The 25,560-nt window shown below is 40.9% G+C and overlaps 1 protein-coding gene and 1 long non-coding RNA gene across 3 annotated transcripts in view; one reads left to right on the top strand and one right to left on the bottom strand.

Moving 5' to 3' along the window:
* The window catches only part of HNRNPM (heterogeneous nuclear ribonucleoprotein M), a 177,337-nt gene that overhangs the window by 19,274 nt on the left and 132,503 nt on the right, over positions 1–25,560 (top strand). The gene's annotated exons all lie outside the window — the stretch shown is intronic.
* The window catches only part of LOC140499484 (uncharacterized), a 26,226-nt gene continuing 9,571 nt past the window's right edge, over positions 8,906–25,560 (bottom strand). The window contains exons 2-3 of one of the 2 annotated variants that reach the window (XR_011965461.1): positions 12,186–12,466; positions 8,906–9,172 (exon numbers count right to left, since the gene is read on the bottom strand). This is a non-coding gene — a long non-coding RNA (uncharacterized lncRNA). The remainder of the gene's footprint in view (positions 9,173–12,185; positions 12,467–25,560) is intronic. The other variant, XR_011965462.1, reaches the window with a different exon arrangement.

Genomic DNA, 25,560 nt, shown 5'->3' with positions numbered 1-25,560 from the left:
ACATCAAAGCAAAGTTTCATGGATAAATGGGCATGATAAAAGACAAAAATGGTAGAGATCTAATTAGAAGATTCTTACTCTTCAGAAATAAATTATGGCAAATCTGGACATCATACTAAAAAGCAGAGGCATCACCTTGCCAACAAAAGTCTGTATAGTCAAAGCTATGGTTTTTCCAGTAGTAATATATGACTATGAGAGTTGCACTATAAGAAAAACTAAGTGCCAAATTTTAGTGCTGGAGGAGACTTTTGAGAGTTAAGCAGAGGAGGTGTAGTACCAACCCCTGTAGGAAGCTGTGCAATATAGGTTTCCAGGTGTAAGCCCCTACCCTTACCTGAGGAAGGAGTAGCAACTTGGTCAGAGGCTTCAATTGAGAGTCTCAATACTTTGGTCATATGATGAGAAGATGGGACTCATTGGAAAAGACCCTGATGTTGGGAAAGATTGAAGGCAAAAGGAAAAGGTGACAGCTGAGGATGAGATGGATAGATAATATCATGGAAGCAACATGAGCTTAGACAGACTTGGAGAGAGAGTGGAGGAGAGAAGGGCCTGGTGTGCTATGGCCATGAAGAATTGGTCATGACTGAATGGATGAACAAGAACAACAAAGATTTTGAGCAGGAAGGTGATTGAATATAATGTCTCCACTTTAGAGATGAGCAAACTGGGTCCTAGGATTAGAAAGTGATTTTCTCAGCATTCACACAGCCAGTATGTGACAGAACTCAGTCTAGATCAGGTCTTTTGACTCCAAATCCAGGGCTCTTTCTCCTATTTGTGAGACCACCATCTCTGCCCCCACCCCCCAAGTCACCCACTTTCCTCTTTCTTTTAAGCCCATCTCCTCTTTAGTTAGGTTAACAATAATAACTGACATTTACCATGTGAAGTGTACAAGCTAGGTGGCCCCATAGGGCACAGAGCACTTAAGGCTGTAGTCAAAGACTTGATTTCAAATTTGTATCAGATACTCACTAGTTTTCAAACCCTGGGCAGATCACTTAACCTCAGTTTGTCTCGGTTCTCATCCACAAAATGGGGATAATAACGAGAATAAAATGAGATAATATTTATTAAACAGCACAAAGTCTCTCACATAGGTGGTTGTCTTTTGTGCTCAAAGAAGACAAAAATGACATCACTGTGTCCAACTGTGGCTGATCAGACCAATATGAGCTCTACCACAGTGGGACACAACAGTCCATTTGAACATTTGGAGTGACGCTGTCTCTAAATTTGTGCATCTCACGTTTCCTTTGAGCTACTGTAATTCTGCTTCCCTCGCAGAGCACAGCACCTTCTTTGATAAGGGCATGCTATGCCAGTCTCCCATGTCACATAATTTCAAAGTACAGAGGGAACTTGAGAGTGTCCTCATATTTCTTCTGACCTCCATGTGAGTGCCTGCCTTGCACAAGTTCTCCATAAAATAGTTTTTTAGATAAATGTATGTTTGGCATTCCAACAATGTGGCCAGCCCATCAGAGTTGTGCTCTCTGCAGTAGGGTGTGAATGCTTGGCAGCTCAGCTTGAGAAAAGACCTCAGTGTCCAGTACCCTATCTTGCCAGGTGATCCTCAGAATCTCCCCAGGACATTTCAAATGGAAGTGATTCAGTTTCCTGGCATGGTGCTGGTAGACTGTCCAGGTTTCATGGGCATACAATAAGGCCAGCACAACAGCTCTGTAGACCTTCAGTTTCGTAGTCAGTCTAATACCTCTTCTCTCCCACATTTTCCTTCAGAGCCTCCCAAACACTAAACTAGTTCTGGCAATGAGTGTGTCAACCTCATCACCTATGTGTATATCCCTGTAAAGTATACTGTCAAGGTAAGTGAACTTATTCATAACATTCAAAATTACACCATTTGTTGTTACTGATGATTCCATGTGGTGTTGGCTGGTGGAGAACCTCTCTTTTCTTGGTATTCATTGTCAGGCCAAAAGTAGCACAAGCAGCTGAGAACCAGTCCTCACTTTGTTGTGTCTCAGACTCAGATGCTGCATTAAGTACATAATCATCTGTGAACAAAAATTCAAGCACCAACTCTCCTTCCACTTTGGTCTTGGCTTGTAGCCTTTGCAAGTTAAATAATTTACTATCACTGTAGCAGCTGACCTTGATGCTGTTTTTGTCCTCATGGAAGGCGTGGATGTTGCCAAACATCCATAAAAACATCATACTAAAAAGCATGGGAGCAAGCATACAGCCCTGCTTCACTCCCCTGGTGACTCAGAAAGTGCTAAGAACATCAACCAACTGTTCATGCACAGAGGAGCACTCTAATCTGTTGACATTAAGTCTTCTAGCAGTTATCTTGCCTTGGGGGCCATTGCTTTTGTGGCCACACATTGCCTTCATCATTTTCACATCCTGTCTGTCTCTTTTCCTTACAATGACCTAGTCTATTAAATGCAAATGTTTGCTGGGAATGTGCATCCCTGAAATTTTATGGCACTTAGGCAGACAGGGTTGGTGGTGAGGTTAGGAGACACATAATACTTCAGTAGTAGTAAGTGACTGTTGCTGTTTCCAACTGCATTCTTCCCAAGAACTCCCTGCCATGTCCAATAGTCTGTGCCTACTCTGGCATTAAAATCACCCAGAATTACAAGCTTGTGCTTTTTTGGCCCATTGAGGATGAGGGTCTCCATATCTTCATGAAATTTTTTTTGACCTCATCAGTTTCATCATGATGGGAGCATATGCACTGATGATGATGACACAGTGCTTTCCTGAAAATAGCAAATGCATCGTCATGAGTCTGTCATTTGAGAGGCATACAAGCTTGTTGACTACATTAGATCTGACTGCAGAACCTACACCAGTTTCATAGAGCTCCTTATCACGGGGACCACTCTAGAGAAAAGTGAATCCAGCTCCAGCTTTGATAAACTGGGCATCATTTGCTTGCCTTGTTTACCCAGGGGTGCCATTTAGATGGGAAATCTGCTGAGTTCTCTCTCAACCAGAGCTGTTTGTCTTTCAGGTACATTGAATTTCATACTGTCCACAAGCATGTGCATATTCCATGTACCGATGGTGAGTGGAGTCTTCTTTGCAAAACAACTTTTTGTTGTTGTTTCAACTACAGGGTAGGATCCCTACCTACTGTGATATCAGGCCAAGGTTAGGTGAAGCAATTTTGGTCCTTAAAAAAGGCTGCTCAGACGCCCAGGTGGCTGTTGAATGCCACTTTTGCTTCAGTCCAGTGAGGTGACACTAATGGCCTGGGTGGCCTATGTGCCAAGTTGTGACTACAGCTCCCAGTGCATCCATACCTGCTGCTTAAATCACTTGCCCGTTGCCACAGGACTTCAAGGTAAGTAAAAATGGTAACACGTTATGGGTGATGTCTTGTGACTAGGGCATAAATTGGATTTAAGTGAGAAAAAGTTGCAGGAAGTCATCAGAGTTCAATGGCAAGAGAAAAATCAATACAGCTGGCAATGACTCATGATGCAGCAGATGACCTTGGTATCTTCAATGTCTAACCAAGCTCTAAGCACTTCACAGCACCTGCTTCCACTGCCTTCATGGCCCATTGGAGCAAATTGTTCACATCTGCCATTCTGCTGGGGAAAGTCTTCACATGCTTGGGGTAGACAACCCCCTACCTCACTGACAGGTTTGAGACCTGTCAAGTTACCCTCAACCTGATATAGCCAGTCTGCCAAAGTGGCTTCCTGGGGTGTGTCCACTGCCCATGCTACAACTTCTTGGAGCTAGGCAAGAGTTGGGTGGCGGATGGACACCAAAAATGGAAAACAGCCCTGGAAAAGGACTTGGCAGCTGTCACACCAGAGGTACTATCCTCTCCTGTGAACACCTGTACATTCCCTTTCACATAGTAGGAACTATATAAATTCTTATTCTTTATCCCTCCTCCCCTTTTCCATGTTCAATCCCATTTTGAAGAAACTATTTCATTATCACCATTTTACAAATGGAGGAACTGAGGCTGAGAGAGGCTAAATTACTTACTCAGGGTCACATAGCTAGTAAGTATCTGAGATTTGATTTTAACTCAGATCTTCCTGACTGAGCCCTGCATTCTTATCCAGTCTCTCATTCCTCTCCAGGCTCTTCTCTTTGGGGTCTGTCTGCCACAAAATCCTGCTCCCCCTGGGAATACACTTCACCTCTGTGTCCTATTCCTCTGATTGTCTCATTCCTCCCAGAACTTCTATTTTAGGGAAAGCACCCAGGCAAGCCATGTCTTTCTCTATCCTTCCCTTCTTGGGTACCTTCTCCTTGCTTTTCAGCTCCCTCTCATGTGTCCCCTTCTTCCCCTCCCCCACCTTAGAATGTTAACTCCTTGAGGTCAGGAACTATCTTTCTGCTTGTATTTGTGTACTCAATACTTTGCACGATGCCTCATTTATAGTAAGTGCTTAATAAATGCTTTTTGCTGTGACTTGACTTTCCTGTTTCACCATCCTACCTCTACCCTAAGCTGAGCTGCCAAGATCACCAAGCAGTGATAAAACCTTGAATTTAGAGACTAACTGACTAACTGTGTAATCTTGAACAGGTCTCTTTTCCTTTGTTGGCCTCAATTTCCTCACCTGTAAAATATGACCTCTAAAATCCCTCTTAGCTGTAAACCCTTAAAACAGATAAATAAATATCTGTTATGGTGATGACCTGACCTTCTGAGAGATGACCTCATTCATTCCCAAATATACAATGGAATTCAGTTACCTCAATGATGGGGATCTGAGCAAGCATTAAGGGGAGATGGAGCCGATGTAAATGGACAGCTAAGAGGGAATGGTATCAAAATAATGATATAGAAACAACTGGGGATCTGGGAAAGTGAGATTCAATAGAGTTGGTGTAGGTGGTGTGTAAATAAAATGTCCCATACTTCCATCCTCCCAACATGTCCTACATACAGGAGACCCCAGCATGCCCTGCTTTGTCATGCTTAGTAATGGTAGAGAGTTTTCCTATTCTGTAAATCTGTGGGTGACATGAATTAAGGAACTTCTAACACTTTTACGATGTACTATTAAACTTGGACTTGTATCTGAAAGGTTTAAAAAAAAGAGCTTTTATTCCAGGGAGGCTCTACAACAAAAGTTATTAACCATTTGTGTTATGGATCCCTTAGGCAACCTAGTAAAGACTAAGAATTCCTTTTCATAATAATTTTTTTTTAGGCATAAAATAAAATTCAAAGAATTACAAAAGAAACCAATTTTTTGAAATGCGGTTTTTGAAAAATATTTTAAAAAAAACAAAACAGCTTCACAGACCACAGATTAAGACCTCCTGCCTACAGAAATTCAAATAGAAGGACTGATAAAGCCAGGCAGCAATATTTTCTTTCAGACCCAGAAAGACTGTGATTTTTTGATGGTCTGTAGCAAATTTTTATCAACCATAAAATGTTTCACTACCTCTTCCAGTCTCTAAATAGACTGGTCCTGTTTCTCCCTGTTTCTGTTAACAACAATAGAAATGTCAGGGGTGAAAGGTATCTTACAGTTTATGGAGTACAACCCCTTTCTTTGACATAGAGGAAAACTGAGATCTAGAGAGTCTCAGCTGTTCTCTCCACCCTCTCTCTCTCCTCTGAAATCTAATTTCTATGCAGCTGCCAAAACAATATTCCGAAAGCGCAATATTCTGACCACGTCACCCTTTTGCTTCATACATTTCAATAAAATATGAACACATTTATAAAGTACTCTTTACGTAAATAAAGACAGATCTAAACAGCTGTAAAAATATTAATTGTTCATGGGTAGGCCAAGCCAACATCATAAAAACTATAATACCACCTAAATTAATTTACGTATCGGTGCCATAGCAATCAAGGATTCAGAGCACTGACTGACGCATATTTTTCATTTGGACATGACTAATGTGGGAATTTTCTTTGCTTGACTGTAAATAATAACAATAGCTAGAATATCTATAGCTCTTTAAGGTTTACAAAGCATATTCGAAGTATTACCTCATTTGCTTCTCACAACAAGCCTGGGAGGTAGATGTTATTATTATTTCCACTTTACAGATGAGGAAACAGAGGCAGACATCAGTTAAGTGACTTATCCAAGATCACACAGCTATGAAGTGTCTGAGGTCAGATTTGTTTTGGTCTTCTCATTTTCTCAATAGGGGAGAGGAGGGGTGAGAGGGAAAGAAGGTAAATTTCAGTTTGTAAGTGACTTCTAGAATCAGATGCAAATTCTTGTTTTCGGTCCTTAAAGTTCTTCACAACTTGGCTCCAACCTTTCTAAGCTTGTTCTACATTAGTTACTCCCTTTCATTTGCTCTGTGGTTCAGCTAAACTGTCCTCTTCCTATTCCTCATAATCTCAATGCTTTTGCAAGGAAATTTTCTCCCATGACTAGTACATTCCAACTCCTTCCCTACCTCTTCCTCTAAGAATCTCTACTTCTCAAAGTTCTGTTTAGGCTCCAACTCCTGCATCAACCAACCAACCAACAAATATTAAATGCCGACTGTACTAGGTACTATAAATGAGGTTTTTCTTAATCCCTGACCCCCCAGATGCTCATATCTCTCCCTGGGGGAAAAATACCTCCCACAAACCTTATCTCTACTTAAATGTGAACATGTTGCTTCTCTTGATAGCATATAAACTCCTCAAGAGTAGGGGATGCTTCATTTTATTCCTTGAACCTCCAGCACCTAGCACCCACACTCATTACCCAAAGTTCATATAGGCAGTAAATGCCAGAACTAGGACTAGAACCTAAAACTCTACTATAATCACAACTACTTCTTTATCCCCTAACTCCTTCCTTTCATCCAGGCTGCCAGTGTACAGTTTAGGAGAGGTCTGATTAGGCAACAGAGAATTTAAATATTTAACCGTCCACCTGGAGCTGGGAGTTGGGAAACATACCTTTCGGTGTCAGAGTGCGTCACCTACTGGTGAAGCTTGAGAAGACAAGCTTTCTTCCCTTCTTTAGGGAGATATGGTGTTTGCTGCCCAACAACTCCAGGAGAAGTTCCAGGAGCAGAACAGAAGTGTGCACACAACATTTGTAGATCTGACCAAGGCCTTTGACGCTGTTAGTCATGAGGGCTTATGGAAAATTATGTCAAAATTTGGTTGCCCGGAGAAGTTCATCAGTATTGTATGTCAATTTCATGATGGCATGTTTGCCGGGTTCTGGATAATGGACAAAGCTCTCATGCCTTCCCAGTCACCAATGGAGTGAAACGGAACTGTGTGCTTGCTCCCATGCTTTTTAGCGTGATGTTTTCAGCCATGTTGACAAATGCTTTCAATGAAGATGAATACGACATCAAGGTCAACTACCATACTGATGGTAAGTTCTTCAATTTGAAAAGGCTACAAGCCAAGACCAAAGTGGAGGGAGTGTTGGTGCAGGATTTTCTGTTTGCAGATGATTGTGCACTCAGTGCAGCCTCTGAAGCTGAGAGGCAACAAATTATAGATCAATTCTCTGCCGTCTGTGGTAATTTTGGCCTAATAATTAACACCAAGAAAACACAGGTGCTTCATCAGTCACCACCACACCATCCATACATGGAATCATTGGTTACAACAAATGGAGAAATTTCGAATGCTGTGAATAAGTTCACTTAACGTTGGAAGTGTACTTTCATTTACAATGTACACATTGTACTCATTGACAATGAGGTTAACACATATTTCTCCAGAGCTAGCTCAGTGTTTGGGATACTCCAAAGAAAAGTTTGGGAAAGAAGAGGTATTAGACTGACTATCAAACTGAAGGTTTACAGAGCCGTTGTGCTGACCTTATTGTTGTATGCTTGTGAAACATGGACAGTCTACCAGTGCCATGCCAGGAAACTGAATCACTTCCATTTGAATTGTCTTAGGAAGATTTTGAAGATCACCTGGCAGGATAAGGTACCAGACACCAAGGTCCTTGCTTGAACTAAACTGCCCAGCATTGAAACTATGCTTCAGAGAACGCAACTCCGATGGACTGACCACGTTGTTCGAATGCAAAATATATGTTTACCAAAAAGACTATTTTATGGAGAATTTGCATGGGGCAGGCAATCACAAGGTGGTCAGAAGAAGTGATACAAGGACACTCTCAAGGTCTCTCTCAAGAACTTTCGATTTGATTGTGCAACATGGGAGACACTGGCACAGGACCACGCAGCATGGCATGTTCACATCAGAAAGGGTGCTGTGCTCTATGAGCAAAGCAGAATCGAAACAGCATGTAAACATAAATGTAGGATGAGCAAATTTGGAGTAACCACCCCAAATGTTCACATGGACTATCTGTGCTAATCTGTGGTAGAGCATTCTGAGCTTATATTGATATGATCAGCCACAGTCATACTCATTGAAACTTCACTTTACCATGGTGATGTCATTTTAGTCCTCTTAGAGAACAAAGGACAACAATCAATCAGGGAGAATTAAATTTGTTTATTCATTCATCAACCATTATAGAATCCCAGAATTTCAAAGTAGAAGAAGATCTCAGAAGTCATCCAACCCAGCCTGGACTTGGTCAAGGATGCTGTTTACCCCATGTTCACCAAGTGGACATCTTGCCTTTACTTGAAAACCCCATAGTGAAGAGCAGCCCACTGACTGCCTCCCAAAGTGGCCTATTCCATCCCCATTTGGGCAGCACTCATTGTCAGGAAGTTTTGACCTCACCTACAAGCTAAATTTAGTTCTTTGTGATTTCCATTTATTGCTCCTGGTTTTGTTCTCTGGGACCAAGCAGAACAAATCTAATTCATTTTCCACATGTCAGTCTTTCAGATACTTGATGACAGATGTCAAGTTCTCTTTTCCAAGGTACTTCAACATATCTCATATGACACAGATTTAAATCCTATGCTCTCAAACAAGCCATACTATGACCAAGCTTATAACCAAAGAGATCAGGATGCATGATCAGGAAGGCAATAGAAAACAAGCTTTTATTATACATTTACAGCATCAGGCACTCTGCTAAGTACTGGGGATACAAATGCAACAAAAAGAATGTTTTTGTTTTCTTTCTGCTCTCAAAGATCATGTGTTATAATGAGGGAAGACAACACTTAAAAGGGAATTGAAAAGGTAAGGAGAGAGTTGATGAAGTCTGGAGAGTATAGAGCCCAGCTGGGAGGGGAATCAAGCGTGGCCACCTGGACCCATTGTGTCCTCAAAATGGAGACCCTGGAAGAAAATGGAACATGAGAGTTGGCATGGCAAAGTTCCATGGAAAGAGGCAATCATTGTGTCAAAGTCTGAAGAGATTAAGAAGCATAAGCAGGAATGGAATATTTTATATAAGTGCAAAAATATATCAGTGCTTTTTGCGGTAACAAAGATCTGGAAACTAAGGGGAACACATCAGTTGAGGAATAGCAGGACAGATTCAGTTCCTATGGCTCTCCTGGTTCCCTCTAGTCATTCTCTTCTCCTCATCCTCCTCCTTCTCCTCCTTTTCCTTCTCTTCCTCCTCCTCATTACTATGGATATACTTATCTGTGGATGGCAGAGATGTTTTTCCCTTTGTATTTTCCCCATTTCTTTCCCTAGTTCCTGGCACATACTAGGTACCTGACAAATGCTTGTTGAATTTGAGAAATGTGAAGTTCTATCCTTGGATTAAAAAAATCCAACTTTACAAAGATAATAAGATAGGCAAGGTATGACTGGACACCAGTTTGACTGACAAAGATAAAGGAGTTTTAGTGTTCTGTAAGCATCAACAATACACACAATATGACAACTAAAAAAAAAATCATGCAATTTTTGGCTACACTTCAAGATGTGAGTGTCCAGAAAGACAGAAGTAATAATCTCACTGTATTCTGCCCTGGTTATACCACATCTGGAATTCTGTGTTCAGTTCCGGGCATTATGATTTAAAAAGGACATTGATAAGATAAAAGGCAACTGGTCCAGCAAAGGGCTTCAAAGAACGTAAGTTGAAAGAATTGGAAATATTTATTTAGCCTGAAGAATAAAAGATGACTAGGTAGGTGGGCCTTGAGAGATGTCTTCAATAATTTGAAAGACTGTCATATAAAAGAGAGATTAGATTTGTTTTGGTTGGCCCAGACTGCAGAAAAACAAACAGTGGATATAAGTTTCAAAGAGGCTGGTTTTTGGCTCCACTTCATAATCAGAATGCCTCTAGAAACAACGAGTTCCCCCTCACTACTGATACTCAAGTAAAGAATGAGTAATCACTTCTTGGGGATCTTGAAGCCATAAAGAGCTAGAAGGGGCCTACAAGGCCATCTTCCTGAAACAAAGGCCCACACATTTAGCAATATATTCAACACTATAGTCTCCAAAGAATAGATATTGAGGTTCCCTCAGAGGACAATGGAGAGGTGCAAGGGAGACCTACAATACTCTATAAACAAAGATTTACAGAGGAGACAGGGGCTTTGAGGACATGGGATCATCAGAGAAATGTGTCTATAACCCTAGTCCATTGGTATGAAATTCTCTCCTTATTGGTGGAGATCAATGTCCCACCATCTGCATAAAGGACAAGGCAGAGTTGATGATATCTGGAGAGAGGAGAGCTAGCTGCCCCCTGCTCTCTGCTTTCCTGGGGCAAAAATTATTTTCTCGTGTGTGTGTGTGTGTGTGTGTGTGTGTGTGTGTATGTGTGTGTCCGTATGTGTTTTTCCCCATCTGTCCTTTGTGACAGATTTTCATCTGACCTGGTGAGCATGGCCTTCATCATTGGAACAAATAAGGGCTATATCAGGGTAAATATTAACAATTGACTGGTTAATATTTAAAAACAAATTTTCTGAAAATGGATATTCCAGCACACACACTTTACATTCATTATTAATATAAGTAATGGCTCAATATTAAAATTAATATATTTAAATAATAATAATTGATATTAATATTACTTTCTTAAGTATAATTAGTGTAATTAATTAAGTATAATATTAGTTAATTAAGTATAATATTAATATTACTTTCTTAAGGGCCCAAAGGTGGGGAACCTGTGGCCTCCAGGCCACATGTGGCTTCAAGGCTGCAGGTTCCCCACCCCTGGCTAGACAATCAACAAAGCAATAAATCCAACCCTGATTTGAAAGATTTCTGAGATGCAAATGTTCACACTGGCAATTTAACAAGTGATTGTTATTAGTGAGATAGAGTTCGCTCTAGAACCCCCTGGGTTGTACCTAACTGGATCAAGTTCTTGATGCAGGAGAAGGGGCCATTATCAGAGGTGTATCAGGGCTTTAGGGTCTAGTTATAAAAGATATTTGGCTAATCCAGCAGGATATAAGATCCTCTTACTTGATTATAGTAAGGAACTTAAGAGCTATTTTGGGCAGGCCAGAGGCAGTCATGATACAGATCTTTAAGGAAGATTCTAGTGGGATAACCTGCCCCAGAAAACATGAAAGGATCAATGGACATGTCATCTAGCTGTGCAATAGACTGAACTATTAGAAAAGGGGTTGAGCAGGAATCCAAGAGATGGGGAGTAGGGAGTAGGGAGAAAGACTGATGGAAAGACAACAGATTCCTGAGCCCATGCTGGCCCTTCCAGACCCCGAAGTACAGGATATGGCCTTCTGTTGGGGCATGAATAAACAAATCATGCTATATAAATGTAATGGAATATTATTGTGTCCTAAGAAAGGATTAAAGGAATTGTTTCAAAAAAATCTGTATGGACCTTTATAAATTGATGAAAAACAAAGTAAATAGACCTAGGAGAACAATCTGTACCATGACAGCAACGTTGGAGAGAAAAACAATGGGGACTTTAGAACACTTATGATAATAAATTCTCAGTCCAAAAGAATGAAGATGAAACACATCTCCAGCCTCCTGACAGAGAAGAGATGAACTTAAAATGCAGGAAAAGTCATACATTTTCAGCTATGACTAATGTGGGAATCTGCTCTGCTGGACGGTGTAGCTATATTTTTAGAGATTTGTTTTCAAGATTTTGTTTTTATTTTTTAATTTGCTCAATGTGGAGGCAGTGGGAGAGAGGAATTAATTTTTTAAAAAATGCTTATTACTTGAAGAATAAAAATAATAAACTATTCAAGGGGAGAAAAAAAACATATAGGACATGACATGATATGTATATTGAGTGTGGAGTTGCAAGCCAGCCTTGGGGCAGGTAGGTGGTGCAGTGGATAGAGCATCAGTACAGGAATCAGGAGGACCTGAGTTCAAATCTCACCTCAGACACTTGACACTCACTAGCTGTGTAACCTTGGGCAAGTCACTTAATCCCAATTGCCTCATCCTGGGTCATTTCCAGTCATCTTGATGAATATCTGGTCACCGGATTCAGATGGCTCTGGAGGAGAAGCGACCTGCACAGCCCTCCCTCACTCAAAACAAAGCCAAATGCAAGTCTTGTCATTATTTTCTGAAGGCATGGTCTTCTTCAGCAACAAAAGACGAACACACTTGCAAGTCAGCCAGCAGTGTCTGTTTCCTAGTTCAAGAAAAGGGAGTCTGAGGAAAAAGGAGAGATTGGGAAAATGTCCACTAGAGGTCAGATTGAGGTCTCAATTCCCTGGGGTTCTGTTCTGGCCCCCAACCCTTCCAAGTTCCTCACTAGGGGACTTATGGCAGCTGGTCCAATGGTACAGACAACCTCTTTACAAGAGATCTAGGCAATATCCCAGCCCCAGATAAGCATGAGGGAGAGATGTCTCCCGTGATTCTACCATAATAAAGGAATCTCAGAATTGGAAGGAGCCTCAAAGGTGACCTAGTGCAACCCGTAGCTGTACCCTTCCTTTTAAGAGTCCCGTGTCAGCATTGTAGTGGCAAATATTTTTTTAAATGACCCTCAAAAAAAATTTACTGCAGGACACAGTTTAATCTGCATTATTAACATTTTTTTCTATCACTTTCCTAAGTCTAGAAATCATGAAAACAATAAATTAAGTCTTTATTGTTTGCGCATACTTAAAATTTAATAATCAGTTCTTGCTGCTTGACTTGAGCTGGCTCCAGGATATACCTATGCCATGCCAATGAGGGTACAGGTGGACAGAAGAGACTACAAGAGCCCAGAATGAAGTGTTGGTGTAAGAAAGACTTAACCTCCTTCTTGCTCTTAGGGAAGAAAGGGACATCCTAAATACTTTGGAGGGGACATGTGTGGAAAGAAATGCTGGTGGACAAGAGCTTTAAATGCAGGCTTCCATTCTAGAGGGACAAACAATTAGAGAGTAGGAAAGATACAGTTGTGTTCAGCATAACTGAATTTTCCAGAGGGAGGGAGCAATAGAGAGAAGGTTGAAAATGCAGCAATAGAGAGAAGGTTGAAAACATTCAAACTATCAAGGCCTTTTCCTATACAGACCCACAAGTTCAGAGGAAATAAAAATCTCTTTCTGGGGTATGGGAAGAAGCATGATCCCATCACCCCCTTCCCAGAGAGGAGGGGAGAGGGATTGCAGGCGGGAGACTGTCACAGAAACTCTCTACTCTCTGTCTGTCCATCTAGAATGGCATAGGGACATTAGAGATTTCTCCAGCCCAATCTGTACCTGAACAAGACAGCCTTCATGCCAGACTTTTCTGGATACTTTCTTTGAAAACCCACTTTCTTGTGCTACTCCCTACCTTCATATTTGTTGTTTTTCAGTCATTCAGTTATGTTTTACTTTTCATGACCCCACGCACCACAGCATACTGGGCTCTTATATCCTCCACTTTCTCTGGAAGTGTTTGTGTTCATGTTTATATTGCCATGACACTATCTATTCACCTCATCCTCTGATGTCCCCTTTTCCTTTATGATTCAATCTTTTTCCAACATCTGGGTCTTTTCCAATGAGTCCTGTCTTCTCATGATGGAGCCAAAGTGTTTAAGCTTTGGCTTCAGTGTCTGTCCTTCCAGTGAATAGTCTGAATTAATTTAAGTATTGACGGTTTTGACCTCCTTGCTGTCCAAAGGACTCTCAAAAATCTTCTCCAGCACTGCAATGATCTAAGACAACTCCAAAAGACTCATGATGGAAAATGCTATCCACATCCAGAGAAAGAACTACGGAGTCTGAATGGAGACCAAAGCATACTTTTTTCTCTTTTCTTCATTTTTTGTTCTTTCTCATAGTTTTTCCCTTTTGTTCTGATTCTTGTATCACAACATGACTAATGTGGAAATATGTTTAAGATGATTGTACATGTACAGCCTATATCAAATTGCATGGTGTCTTTCGAAGGGGAGAAAAATGACGGAGGGGGAAATTTAGAACTCAAAATTTTATAAAAGTGAATGTTAAAAACTAAGAATAAATAAATAAAAATTTAAAAGTCTTCTCCAACACTGCATTTCAAAAGGGTGAATTCTGCAGTGCTCAGCTTTCCTTATAGTCCAACTCTCACAGCCATACATTGCTACCAGAAAAACCATAGCTTTGACTATACAGACCTTTGTTGGCAAGGTGTTATCTCTGCTTTTTAGTATGTTGTCCAGATTTGCCATAGCTTTCCTTCCAAGGAGCAAGCAGCTTCTAATTTCATGGCTGCAGTCGCCATCTGCAGTGATCTTCAAGCCCAAGCATATAAAATCTGACACAACTTCCATTTCTTTTGTCTCTATTTTCCAGGAAGTGATAGGACTCATTGGCAAGATCTTAGTTTTTTGATGTTGAGATGTAAACAACTTTTACACTCTCTTTTTTCACCTTCATAAAGAGGCTTCTTAATTCTTTACTCTCTGCCATCAGAATGGTATTGCCTGAGATTGTTGATATTTCTCCCATCAATCTTAATTCCAGCATTTGATTCCAGAAAAATTCTGCTTCATGGACTACACTAAAGCCTTTGACTGTATGGATCACAATAAAATGTGGCAAGTCCTCAAAGAGATGGGAGTACCAGATCATCTTACTCATCTCCTGAGGAACCTGTATGCAGGCCAAGAAGCAATAGTTAGAACCAAGCATGGTACAATTGACTGGTTTAAGATAGAAAAGGAGTAAGACAAGGCTATATATTGTCATTTTTAAAATCCCCTCATTTCCTCATTTTTATTTTATTTTCAGTTTCAAATTCTGCCCCTCCTCCCTCTCATTCCCCGACCTGTTGAGAAGGCAAGAAAAATAAAATCCATTACAAATATGTGTAGTCATGTGAAACAAATTTCCGCATTAGCCATGTTCCAGAAAAAAAAGAAAGAGCAAAAATTAAGCTTCAGTTTGCGTTGTCTCTATCAGGAGGTTGATAGCATGTTTCATCAGGAGTCCTTTGGAATTGTGATGGTGATAGATACATTGTATTTATCAGTTACTAAGTCTTTCAAAGTTGATTATCTTTACAATATTTCTGCTACTATGTAACTTGTTCTTCTGATTCTGCTCACTTCCCTTTGTATCAGTTCACATAAATATTACTAGAGTTTTCTTAAACCATTCCCTTCATCATTTCTTATAGCACAATAGTCTTCCATCACATTCATATGCCACAACTTGTTCAGTCATTTCCCAATTGATGGGCATGTATGTATATATGTATGTATTGGTCCTTGTCTTCTTTCTTTGTTCTTTTTGAGTTATAATGCCAAATAATGGTGTCTCTGGGTCAAAGGATATGCACAGTTTAGTAGCTTTTGAGGTATATTTCAAATTGCTTTCCAGAATGATTGAACTAGTGTACCTAATTCATCACATCCTCTTTAGAATTTGTCATTTTCCTTTTTTGTCATCTTAGCCAATCTGATGAGTATGAAGGAGTACTTCATAGCAATTTAATTACATTTCTTTAATTATTAGTGATTTAGAGTATTTTTTCATATGGCTACTGATAGTTTAACTCCCCACCTTCTGAGGCAGCCCAATTTAGGAAGATTTCTTTAAAAACCAGTGCTGGGTCCACAAGCACTGGAGTATTGCACCATTTCCTTTTCCACTAATGGGACCCTCTGCTCTGGACCCAGTCATGTGGTTTGGACTGGTTTTCTAATGAAAAGAGGGATAGACTCTCTTTTTCTTATATTCTTTGGCTCGTTAACCTCCCTGTCCCCGACTCAGGACAAATTTACTTATACTTCAGATTATAGTTCACATCTAGGGTTTCCCCAAAAGATACACAATGTATGGTATGAATCAGGTATAAAACAGGTATCTTATTTCCATACACAAAAAGATGGCTTATCAAAATAAAATTCATTAACAAAATGACAAAGAGGGATCCAGCAACTTTAGTATTAAAATCTCCTAGAAGGTTAATGAAACTCCATCAAAACACAAAGTATTTTACGGGACTAGTGATTAGGCATTTTACTTGAAATGTAAAATTTGGCTCTGTACTGTCCAAATAACTCTTGGTATACATTGACTAGTAAAGTGACTAGATTTGGGCCAGGCCCCTTGTCAGTGATCATCCTCTCCACAAGCAGTAGAATAGTTGCCAGGATTTCTCCTGCTGCCATTCAGATCTGACCAGATAGGACCCAAGATTTCTTAAATTCACAAAATCACCTCCAATCCTGGTCACATCTGTCTCAGGACAGATACTCATTCAGCTATGATCAACAACTACTAGCATTTATGTAGTATTTTTGCAAAGCACTTTACAAGTATTATCTAATTTTACCTTCACAACCCTGGGAGGCAGGCATTATTATTATCCCCATTTTACAAATGAGGAAATGAGACAGGCAGCAGTTATGTGACTTACCTAGGGTCACATGGTTTTGTTGTTGTTCAGCTATTTTCAGTCATGTCCACCTCTTCATGACCCCATTTGAGATTTTCTTGGTTTACTGTTTCCTTCTCCAGCTCATTTTTACACATAAGGAGCTGAGGCAAACAGGGTTAAGTAACTTACCCAGACTCAAAAACTATTAAGTGTCTGAGGACAGATTTGAAATAAGGAAGATGAATCTTCCTGACTCTGGGATCTGTTGCACCACTTAGCTATCACAGAACTAGAAAGTGTCTAAGGCTGGATTTGAACTCAGGTCTTCCTTATTCCAGATCCAGCACTCTATTCACTACCACACTAGAAAAAACACAAAAACAAAAAAGGCAACCAGGGGTCTGGATGCAAATTTGCCTCAGTTGGACCCCTCTGAACTGACTTCCTCATGGGTACAGTAACCATTATATTGCCTCCCTCACTGGAAGTCTTATAGTTCCATGATGTCACCTGGGGAGTCAAAGGAAGAGAGAACAAGCTGGAAGCTGAGCCTCCTTTTAACTGTTGCGACTACCATCAAGAGAGGGGGACTGGGAAAGGACCATGAAGAGTTTGGTCACATCATCTTCAAATGCAAAATTCTTTCAACCCCAAGTCACCATGTGGGTAGGAAGAGGCCACATGTTCCCATGACTAGAATAGAGGACAACATGGAGCATGCTTCATGGGATGGCCCTTACAAATCAAATCATTCCAGACTCCCCTGGACATAAAACCTCAATCTGACCCTTTGTCACTTCCCTCCTGGGTTTCTGGTTCTTCCCTCTGGGGCCAAACAGGACAAGACTGGTCCTTCTTCTGCCTAATTCTTTCAGTTGTTGAACATTGTTATCATACTCCCTCCAGGTCAGGAACCTAAGGTACTATAGTGCTGAGAGTGGAAAAGAGAAGCAGGAGAGGTGACCTATTGTAGTAAATAAAGAGCTGATCTGGGTGCCAAGAAGACCCAGGTTCAAATCCTATTTTTGTCCCATTCTAGCTGTATGACTGTGGGCAAGTCATTCAACCTCTTAGTCTCTCTGGGAAACTCTCCAAGGTTCTCAGTCATAGAGAAGGAGGCCATCTGCATTAGCACTAGTAGAGAAAATTCTTCCATGGGAGGTGGGAAGGAAGGGAAGGGAAGGGAAGGGAAGGGAAGGCAAGGGAAGGCAAGGGAAGGGAAGGGAAGGGAAGGAAAGGGAAGGGAAGGGAAGCGAAGGGAGAACATTGTGACAGAGGGAGGATAAGGGTAGAGCCTGGGAGCTAGGGCAGAGTATTTTGGGAATTGGCACTGAAAGCTGAGAGAGGGACTGAGAATGTGAGCCTGAAAGCTAGGTCAGCTGCAGTGCATTTGACTTGGAGGAGGGCATAAATGTCCTTGAGTGGCTGGGTGGGGTGAGTCAGTAGGAATGAGTGTGAGTGTGGATGCTGGAATGAGCCTTCTACAAGGACCATTTGGGAGTGGCAATAGACCAATGCAGAGCAGTACTTCTAATTACAACTCTAGAAGATTGCTCTGGGATTGGAGGGGACTGGGTGACATGACAAAGAGATGGAAAAGGTCCAGGGGATAGGGCTGAGGCTGAGGCTGAGACTGAGAGGGGCCAAAAAATCATAGAACCATAGAACCAGAGATCCTCTAACCAGGGATGGGGAACCTGTGGCCTTGAGACCACATATGGCTCTCTCAGTCCTCAAGTTCTGCTCTTTGACTGAATCCAAACTTCACAGAACAAATCCCCTTAATAAACACATCCCTTTAATAAAAGGATTGTTCTGTAAAACATCAACTCAGTTAAAAGGTCACACCCAAGGATGGAGAAGGCCACATGTGGATTCCTCACGCCTCTAATCCAACATTCTTGCTTGGGGAGAGGAAGGGATTTGAGCAAGAATATTAAGAGAATCAGTGGTAGAGCCAGGAATAAAACCCAGTTTCCTTGACCAAATTCCAGAGCTCCTTCCATACTACATCATGTAAGTCAGTCAGTCAAATAAATACTTTTTAAGTACAGCTAAGTGGTGCAGTGGATAGAGCACCAGTGCAGGAATCAAGAGGACCTGAGTTCAAATCTCACTTTATACACTTGACACTCACTAGCTGTGTGACCTTCAACAAGTCACTTAACCCCAACTGCCTCATCCTAGGTCATCTCCTGTCATCCTGATGAATATCTGGCCACTGGATTCAGATCCTCTGGAGAAGAAGTAAGGCTGGTGACCTGTGTAGCCATCCCTCACTCAAAGCAAAGTCAAGTGCAAGTCATGTCATTATATCTCTAATGGCATGGTCTTCTTTGGGCAATGAAGGACTGAACACACAACACCTATTAAGCATTTACCGTAGTACAGGGGATACAAATAAGAAAAAGAAAGATAAGGGGATGAGAGGGGAGAAGATACTTTCATGGGACTATAATGAAGTTCAAAGGAATAGAACTGGGTGGGAAATGAAGAGAAATGACTGACTTGAGTTACTCCCTTAGATGAAGGGTTAAGGAGGAGCTCTCCATTATACCCTCCAATAAGAAGAGTATCCTCTACTGCAGGATAATGAGGTTCCTGGAGGCATCATGGAAAAATCCAGAGAAGTACAGCCAAGTATGCTTATTTATACAAATCCAAACAGATAATCCACTTGAAGCATAGAGGGGAACATGTTAGAGATGTGACTTAGTCTAAAGCTTCAAAGGGGGTAAGAACACCAGGCACAGAAAGACTTCACTAGTGAGCAAAGTATCTGTGTTCATAGTCTCATGCAAAATTCTAGGATCTCAGACCTGTTCAAACATTTTCCCAGGAACAGAATTCCCTTTAAAGCCTTGATGACAGAGGACCGCCCCCCCCCCCCCCAATCTCTACTTGAATGCCTCCAGTGAAAGGGGGTTAACTATTTAACAAGGTAATCCATTCGTTTTATGGCTGGTTTTAGATTTCCCCCTTTGCCCAGGTCTACTTACTGAGGTCCATGCAGGGAGTGGAGAGGGGAAAGAGGTGAGAAGTAGATTTTTATGACCCCTTGAGGGTCTTACCTGAAGGATTATAGATTTAAAGTTAGAAGGGACCTCAAAGATATAAGCAGGAGGTAGCTTGATGTGAAAAGATGTGAAAAGAGCAAAGTATTTGGAGTTTGGAGATCTAGGTGTCAATCCTCCCTTTGCTGCTTTACCACTAGAATAACTTTGGATAAATTGCTTCATTTCTCTGAGCCTTAGTTTCCACATCTGAGGGCATTGGACTAGATGATCTTTAAGGTCCTTTTTAGCTTTAAATACTATAATCCCAAGGACAGGTTGCAGGAGGCCTGAGGAAGTTCATTCTCGTGGCACAAATAACTGACCCAAATGGTGGAAAGTCTGGGAATGGCAAAGCAGAAACTCCTTCCCAGACGGTGACCTTAGGAAACTTTGTCCATTTCTGAATCTGAGAGGCCTAGTTTTGCTTCTAATAACCCTTACCTCAAAAAGAGACTCCCTATGTCCATAGAAGAGCAAGGTTCTTTTCTTCACCCAAGTTTACCTCTTTACCTTCAAATTGGAATTGTGCTCCTCAAAGGCAGCAGAATCCTTCCCCTGCCTATAGAAATCCCCTGAGGGTTGAGCCCCCAATTTCCATTAGCATATCCTGGGTCATCTATCTCATCTGTTTCCTAACCCACATTCTCTGAAAGTTCAGCTTCTTCAGAATAAATGAATGAATGTATAGCCTGGGCATGGCACTGACCCCCAACTTTCCTCAGGCTCTCTTTCCTTCTCCCTGGGATAAGCCTGGCATGCACACACCTAACCTGAACCCATTCTGTCAGGTTAGTTGGTGTTCCCAAATGAGTGGCTTAGCAACTACTATTCAAATGCAGTCCTAGAGGTAACTTTGGGTGAGGGTATGGGAGTGGCGGTGAGAGATACACCAAGACTACTGTAGAATCGAAACCCTGACAGGTGTGCTTCCAATTTACGCAAATCAGTTAGTCACAATGACACTATTAACTCTGAAATGTAAGGCATTTACTAAAAGATAAAGCAAAAATAGCCATAATATTTACTCAACAGAAAGCACAGGCAGAAATAGTCATAACATTTATTCAGTAAAAGACCAGAAGAGGAATAATCAAAATATAACAGTCCGTTCATAAACCTGTGTCCCACCATTGTACACAATGTCTGTGGGGAAGAACGGATACACACTTACAGAACCCTAGCAGGGAGGCACAGCAATAGAGAAACCCATGAGTCATTGACATCTCACAACTATGGACCAAAGACCTTGTCTGCACCATGTATTACCTACTGGGAAAAAAAATACTTCTGTTATCTACTTCTTTTCTGGTTCTTGCAGCATTACTGCTAAGCAAAGCCAGTTCTCTGCTACTTTCTAGAACACTGACAATGACATGTTTGGCAAGGTGCTAAGAAAGTGTTATGCTCTTTGATTTGAGGGACAGCTTTCAAGCTCCCAAGATCTGTTCTGGAGCTTTGAGGATTTTTTTTCCTCTCAAGCTATAGCTAGAAATAGGGCTATGTATCCTTTCCCTAGTCAACTCTTCAAATAGGATTCTTTTCTTCAATCATCTCTCAGCAAAACCACTCCTCTCAGCAAGACAGATACAAAGCTTATCTTTCTTTCTCTGTTTCTCACTCTCAAGCCAGACAGGGCGATAAAGTATAACACAGGGAAATCCCTGAAAAGATCTTTCTTTGTTGTGTTCATCCTTCATCTTCGAAGAAGACCAGGACATCAGAGAAATGATGACAAGACTTGCATTTGACTTTGTTTTGAGTGAGGGAGGGCTGTGCAAGGTCACCAGTCTCACTTTCTCCTCTTGAGTCATCTGGATCCAGTAACCAGATATTCATCAGGATGACTGGAGACTGCCCAGGATGCAATGGGAGACCTTGACCTTTTGAGGCTAAGATCTTTTCAGGTACTCAGAGTGAGGTAATGCCGATTCAGTGAATAGGCCTCTTTAAGAAGTAGTCAGGGAATGGCCTCTTTAACTGAGAAAAAGAAAAAATAACTAAATCAAGATTGGAGGGAAAGAGAAATGGTTACCATTGATAATCACTCTAAGCCAAGAGTGTCCAGAAAACAGCCATTAAGTGGAGCTAGGGTAGGGACCTATTGTCCAATCTATGGCCTTCGGAGTGCACTGGGTTTAAGGTTTTAGGAAAGAGAAAGAAGGAAAGAAAGAAAGAGAGAGAGAAAGGAAGGAAGGAAGGAAAGAAGGAAGGAAGGAAGGAAGGAAGAAAGAAAGAAAAAGAAAGAAAGAAATCTTAGGCTATAGATGAAACTAGAGAGTAAATCTTTCTTTCTCCATCCAATCAGCTTTCAGCAAAGCCATGCCTCTTTTCTAATCAGCAAGCTCTCAGCTTAATAGCTGTAGATCCTTCTTGTCTGCTTTTGATCTGCTCCTGTTTAGTAACTGCATTCTTCTCTAAACAGCTTTTCTTATTACCTCCTGTGTGTTGTGTCCCCAGTTATTCCTGCACTCAACTTCTCCTGTCTTTATCTCCATCTGATCATCTACTGTATCTTCTATATTCCAGATTCTAATGCCTTAAACAAGTGTCTCCTCATAAGCAGTGACCTGTCTCTAACTTTTGATTTGAAAGTCAAAAGTTCCATATTTCTGTCAAGTATGACCCCAATAATCCTTCTATAAGGATATAAGCCCCCAGTTATTTGATTTATAATCAACTATGTCCTTTAAAACACTGAAAACATTCACATGCAAATGAACTGATGGACTTAACACACTGCAGCCATCTTTAAGTTAGGGCTCTGCCTTCAAATAGGTCTCATTTTAGAAAGTGAGGGGAAATTTTCTTTCTGGTTTTCAGAACAGTTTGTTTCTCTCCTTAACATTTTTTCTAGGGTTGTTTCTTCTCAAGCTGATTTTATCAGTATTGTTTACACAAATGTTCTTTCCTCTGCCCTTTTCAAATAACCAAAATTCTAAAGGGGAGATACATTACAAATGAAAAAGCATTTATTAAGAGCTAAGCAAAGCACTGTGATAAGTGCTGAGGATAGAAATAGGAATCAAGAAGAGCCTCTGCTCTCATCAAATTCATATTCTAATGGAAAAGAAAACATATAAAGGAAGATTTAGCTTCACAGAAATGCTTGGTGGTCCTTTAGGACTCAGTGACAGGACAGATGGCAAAGTACAATGATCCAGATGCAAATAATTTAATTGCCAATATAGATAAGATTTGAATAAGTAAATCTTATCTATATCACTTTGATTGATAAAATTATATGAGTTTATAACATTGAGGCTTTTGAGAGTGCCAAGGACTTTGATGTTGAGAGTTTTCTTTTCTGGGACTTCAGTGCTCACAGAGGCAGTTTGTGATGTGATGACCTGGAGATGCTGCTGCTCATTGGGCTCTTGACCACGGGGTCAGGCCTCCCCTTCATTGCTTTGAGACTCTGCTCCAGACTATGGATTCCTCAGTAGTCTTCTCACAATGGAAATTGCCTCCACTACCAGACTTGAGCAGCCTTCTCAGTCCAGAATATCCTTCTGCCCCTCTATTACCTTCCTGTCATTGGTCATTGTTATTGTTTGGTTTTTGTTTTCAGAGAAGACTGTGACATCAGGAAGATCATGCCATGATTTGCAAGTGAACTGGACATAAGTGAGGCAGGCCTTTGCAAGGTCACCAGCCTCACTTTCTGCTCCGGAGCTATCTGGGTCCAGTGGCCATATGTAGATCAGGATGACTGAAAATGGCCTTCCTCTCCCTGGTGGCTTCTTTTCAGAGCCTCCATTTTAGAGAAGAGCACCCAGGCTGGTGGTGTTCGCTCCTTTAATTCTCCCTGGGCCTGACTCTAAAGGAGACTTCTCTCTCTACCATGTCCCCTTCTTCGATTTTCTTTTTTTGCATATTGTCTTCTGCCATTAGAATGTGAGTTCTTCAAGGACAGGTGCTGTTTTTCATTTTTCTTCTATTTGTGTCCCTACAAGGTAGGATAGTGCCTGACACAAAGTAAGTGCTTAATAAATGCTTGTTGACTTGTTGATTTGATTTGGTTCTAAAGGAAGTTGGTGGTCATTCTGCTCTGCTTGTTTGTTTCACCTCCTTTCTTTTTCAGTATGCAAATGCATAGGCTCCATTAAGATCAGTCAGCCTGGGGTAGCTGGTTGTGTCTGCAGCAGTCATGGCAGGGCTGTAGCGCCACTGGGGTTGTTTCCCAGAACAGCTTTCATAACTTTAGGTCCCAACCCTTCCACACTCCTGATATCTCCCAGTGCCCCTGATTTACACTCACTTTGCTTGACCTCAGTAATGTCCCAATTCTCATTGCTTAGCAGTATTAAGTGCAGAGAACTCAAATAGTACATGGAAAGACAAGATAAGGAGATAATATGGAGAAAAGCAAATGGACACAAGTTAAAAGGGGAAAGAGAGGTGAGCATATGTCTACAAACTCATAAGAAATAAAGTGTTGGAAGTAGAATCAAATGATGTTTAAAATGCAGAGATGAAGGGAGAGCCTAGAGACCTGTGTACAAAATCCCCCAGTAGAAAGAAAAGATGGTGGGAAGAAATTCTGGACTATAAATTCCCAAAGCTGACCACCAGGCGATGCCATTGGCCCAAGACAGCCTGGTTGTTTTTTGAAGTTGATGGAAGAGTAGGGACAGAGGGAAGAGAAAGAGGTGGTACATGACTGATTATATATTCTAAAGCAGATTTTTGTAAATTGAGCATTTTTTTCATGGAGGGTGACTATACCTACACAGTATATATTCTCCAGGAGGATATGCTTCATGGGGAGGACAAAATTCACATCATGAAACACAAGAAGTTTCAACTATAATTCAGTGCAGTAGGTTTATCCCCCACCCATTACAGCTCACTCAGCCCTCAAACATGTATTCAAGATGCCAGAAGACCATGCAAGAAGCAGGAAAAGGGTTGGATCGTCCACATAGACATATGAGATTGGGTTGTAGACTCCTATGCTTTGGCTCTTTTGTGGACTTTTAGTCTGAAAGAGAGCTGTCTCAACTCCATTAGGGTTTTTCCTTCAGATCAGATGAAATAGGGTGGGCTGCCTCCATGCTGCTGCAGGATGGGATGAAGTTTAGCAAGAACTGAGATCTTGCTCCTAGAGAAAATGGGGCTGCAAAGAGACCTGGGAATCTATCTAGAAGTGGAAATGGGTTCAAGACAAGGGTGAAATGAGACAGAACCCTGAGATGAAACAGTCATGGTGAGATTCAACAGAAGTTCCTCTTCCCCTGTTTCTTCAGAAAATTTGCTGAGAAAATCTCCAAGAATTATAAAAACTTGCCACATCCCTTCCTTTTCATCCCTCTCCATCCCAGCCTTTTGCCAGCTGTAAGAAGGGGTGAAGGAAAGGGGAGGTGACATATTTTCTTTTTACATCATCCACATTTCCCAATGTATCTCTCCCCTACCTCCTCCCACAGTCTTTTATAATGATGGATTTTTTTTTAAAAAAGGAAGAATGCAAAAAGTTCTGAAAGGAGGAAGACAAAAAGTACTGAAAAACTAACCGATGTAACAAAAAAATTTGATGCTATACGTAGTATTCCCTGCCCATGACCCCTCACTTCTATGGTTTCTTCTTCCTTTTTTATTTTGGGGTTAAACTGGGTCAATATAATTTCACAACATTCAGTTGTCATTATTTTGTTGTTATTCTTTCCATTTACGTTGTAATCATTGGGTATATTTTCTCTGATCATGCTTATTTCACTTTGCAGTCATTCATATATCTTTCCATCCTTCTCTGTATTCATCATGTTCATTATTTCTTACAAAAAAGGAATATTCTATTACATTTAGGCACCATAATTTATTTACACACCCCAACTGATGTTCATCTATTTTGTCTTCAATTCTTTGGAACCACAAAATACCTTCATAAATATTTCT

This window comes from Notamacropus eugenii, chromosome 4 (genome assembly GCF_028372415.1).
Source record: "Notamacropus eugenii isolate mMacEug1 chromosome 4, mMacEug1.pri_v2, whole genome shotgun sequence".
In the NCBI taxonomy this organism is placed as follows: domain Eukaryota; kingdom Metazoa; phylum Chordata; class Mammalia; order Diprotodontia; family Macropodidae; genus Notamacropus; species Notamacropus eugenii.
Note: the sequence above shows the minus strand (reverse complement) of the source record. Positions and strands in the feature narration are given on the sequence as shown.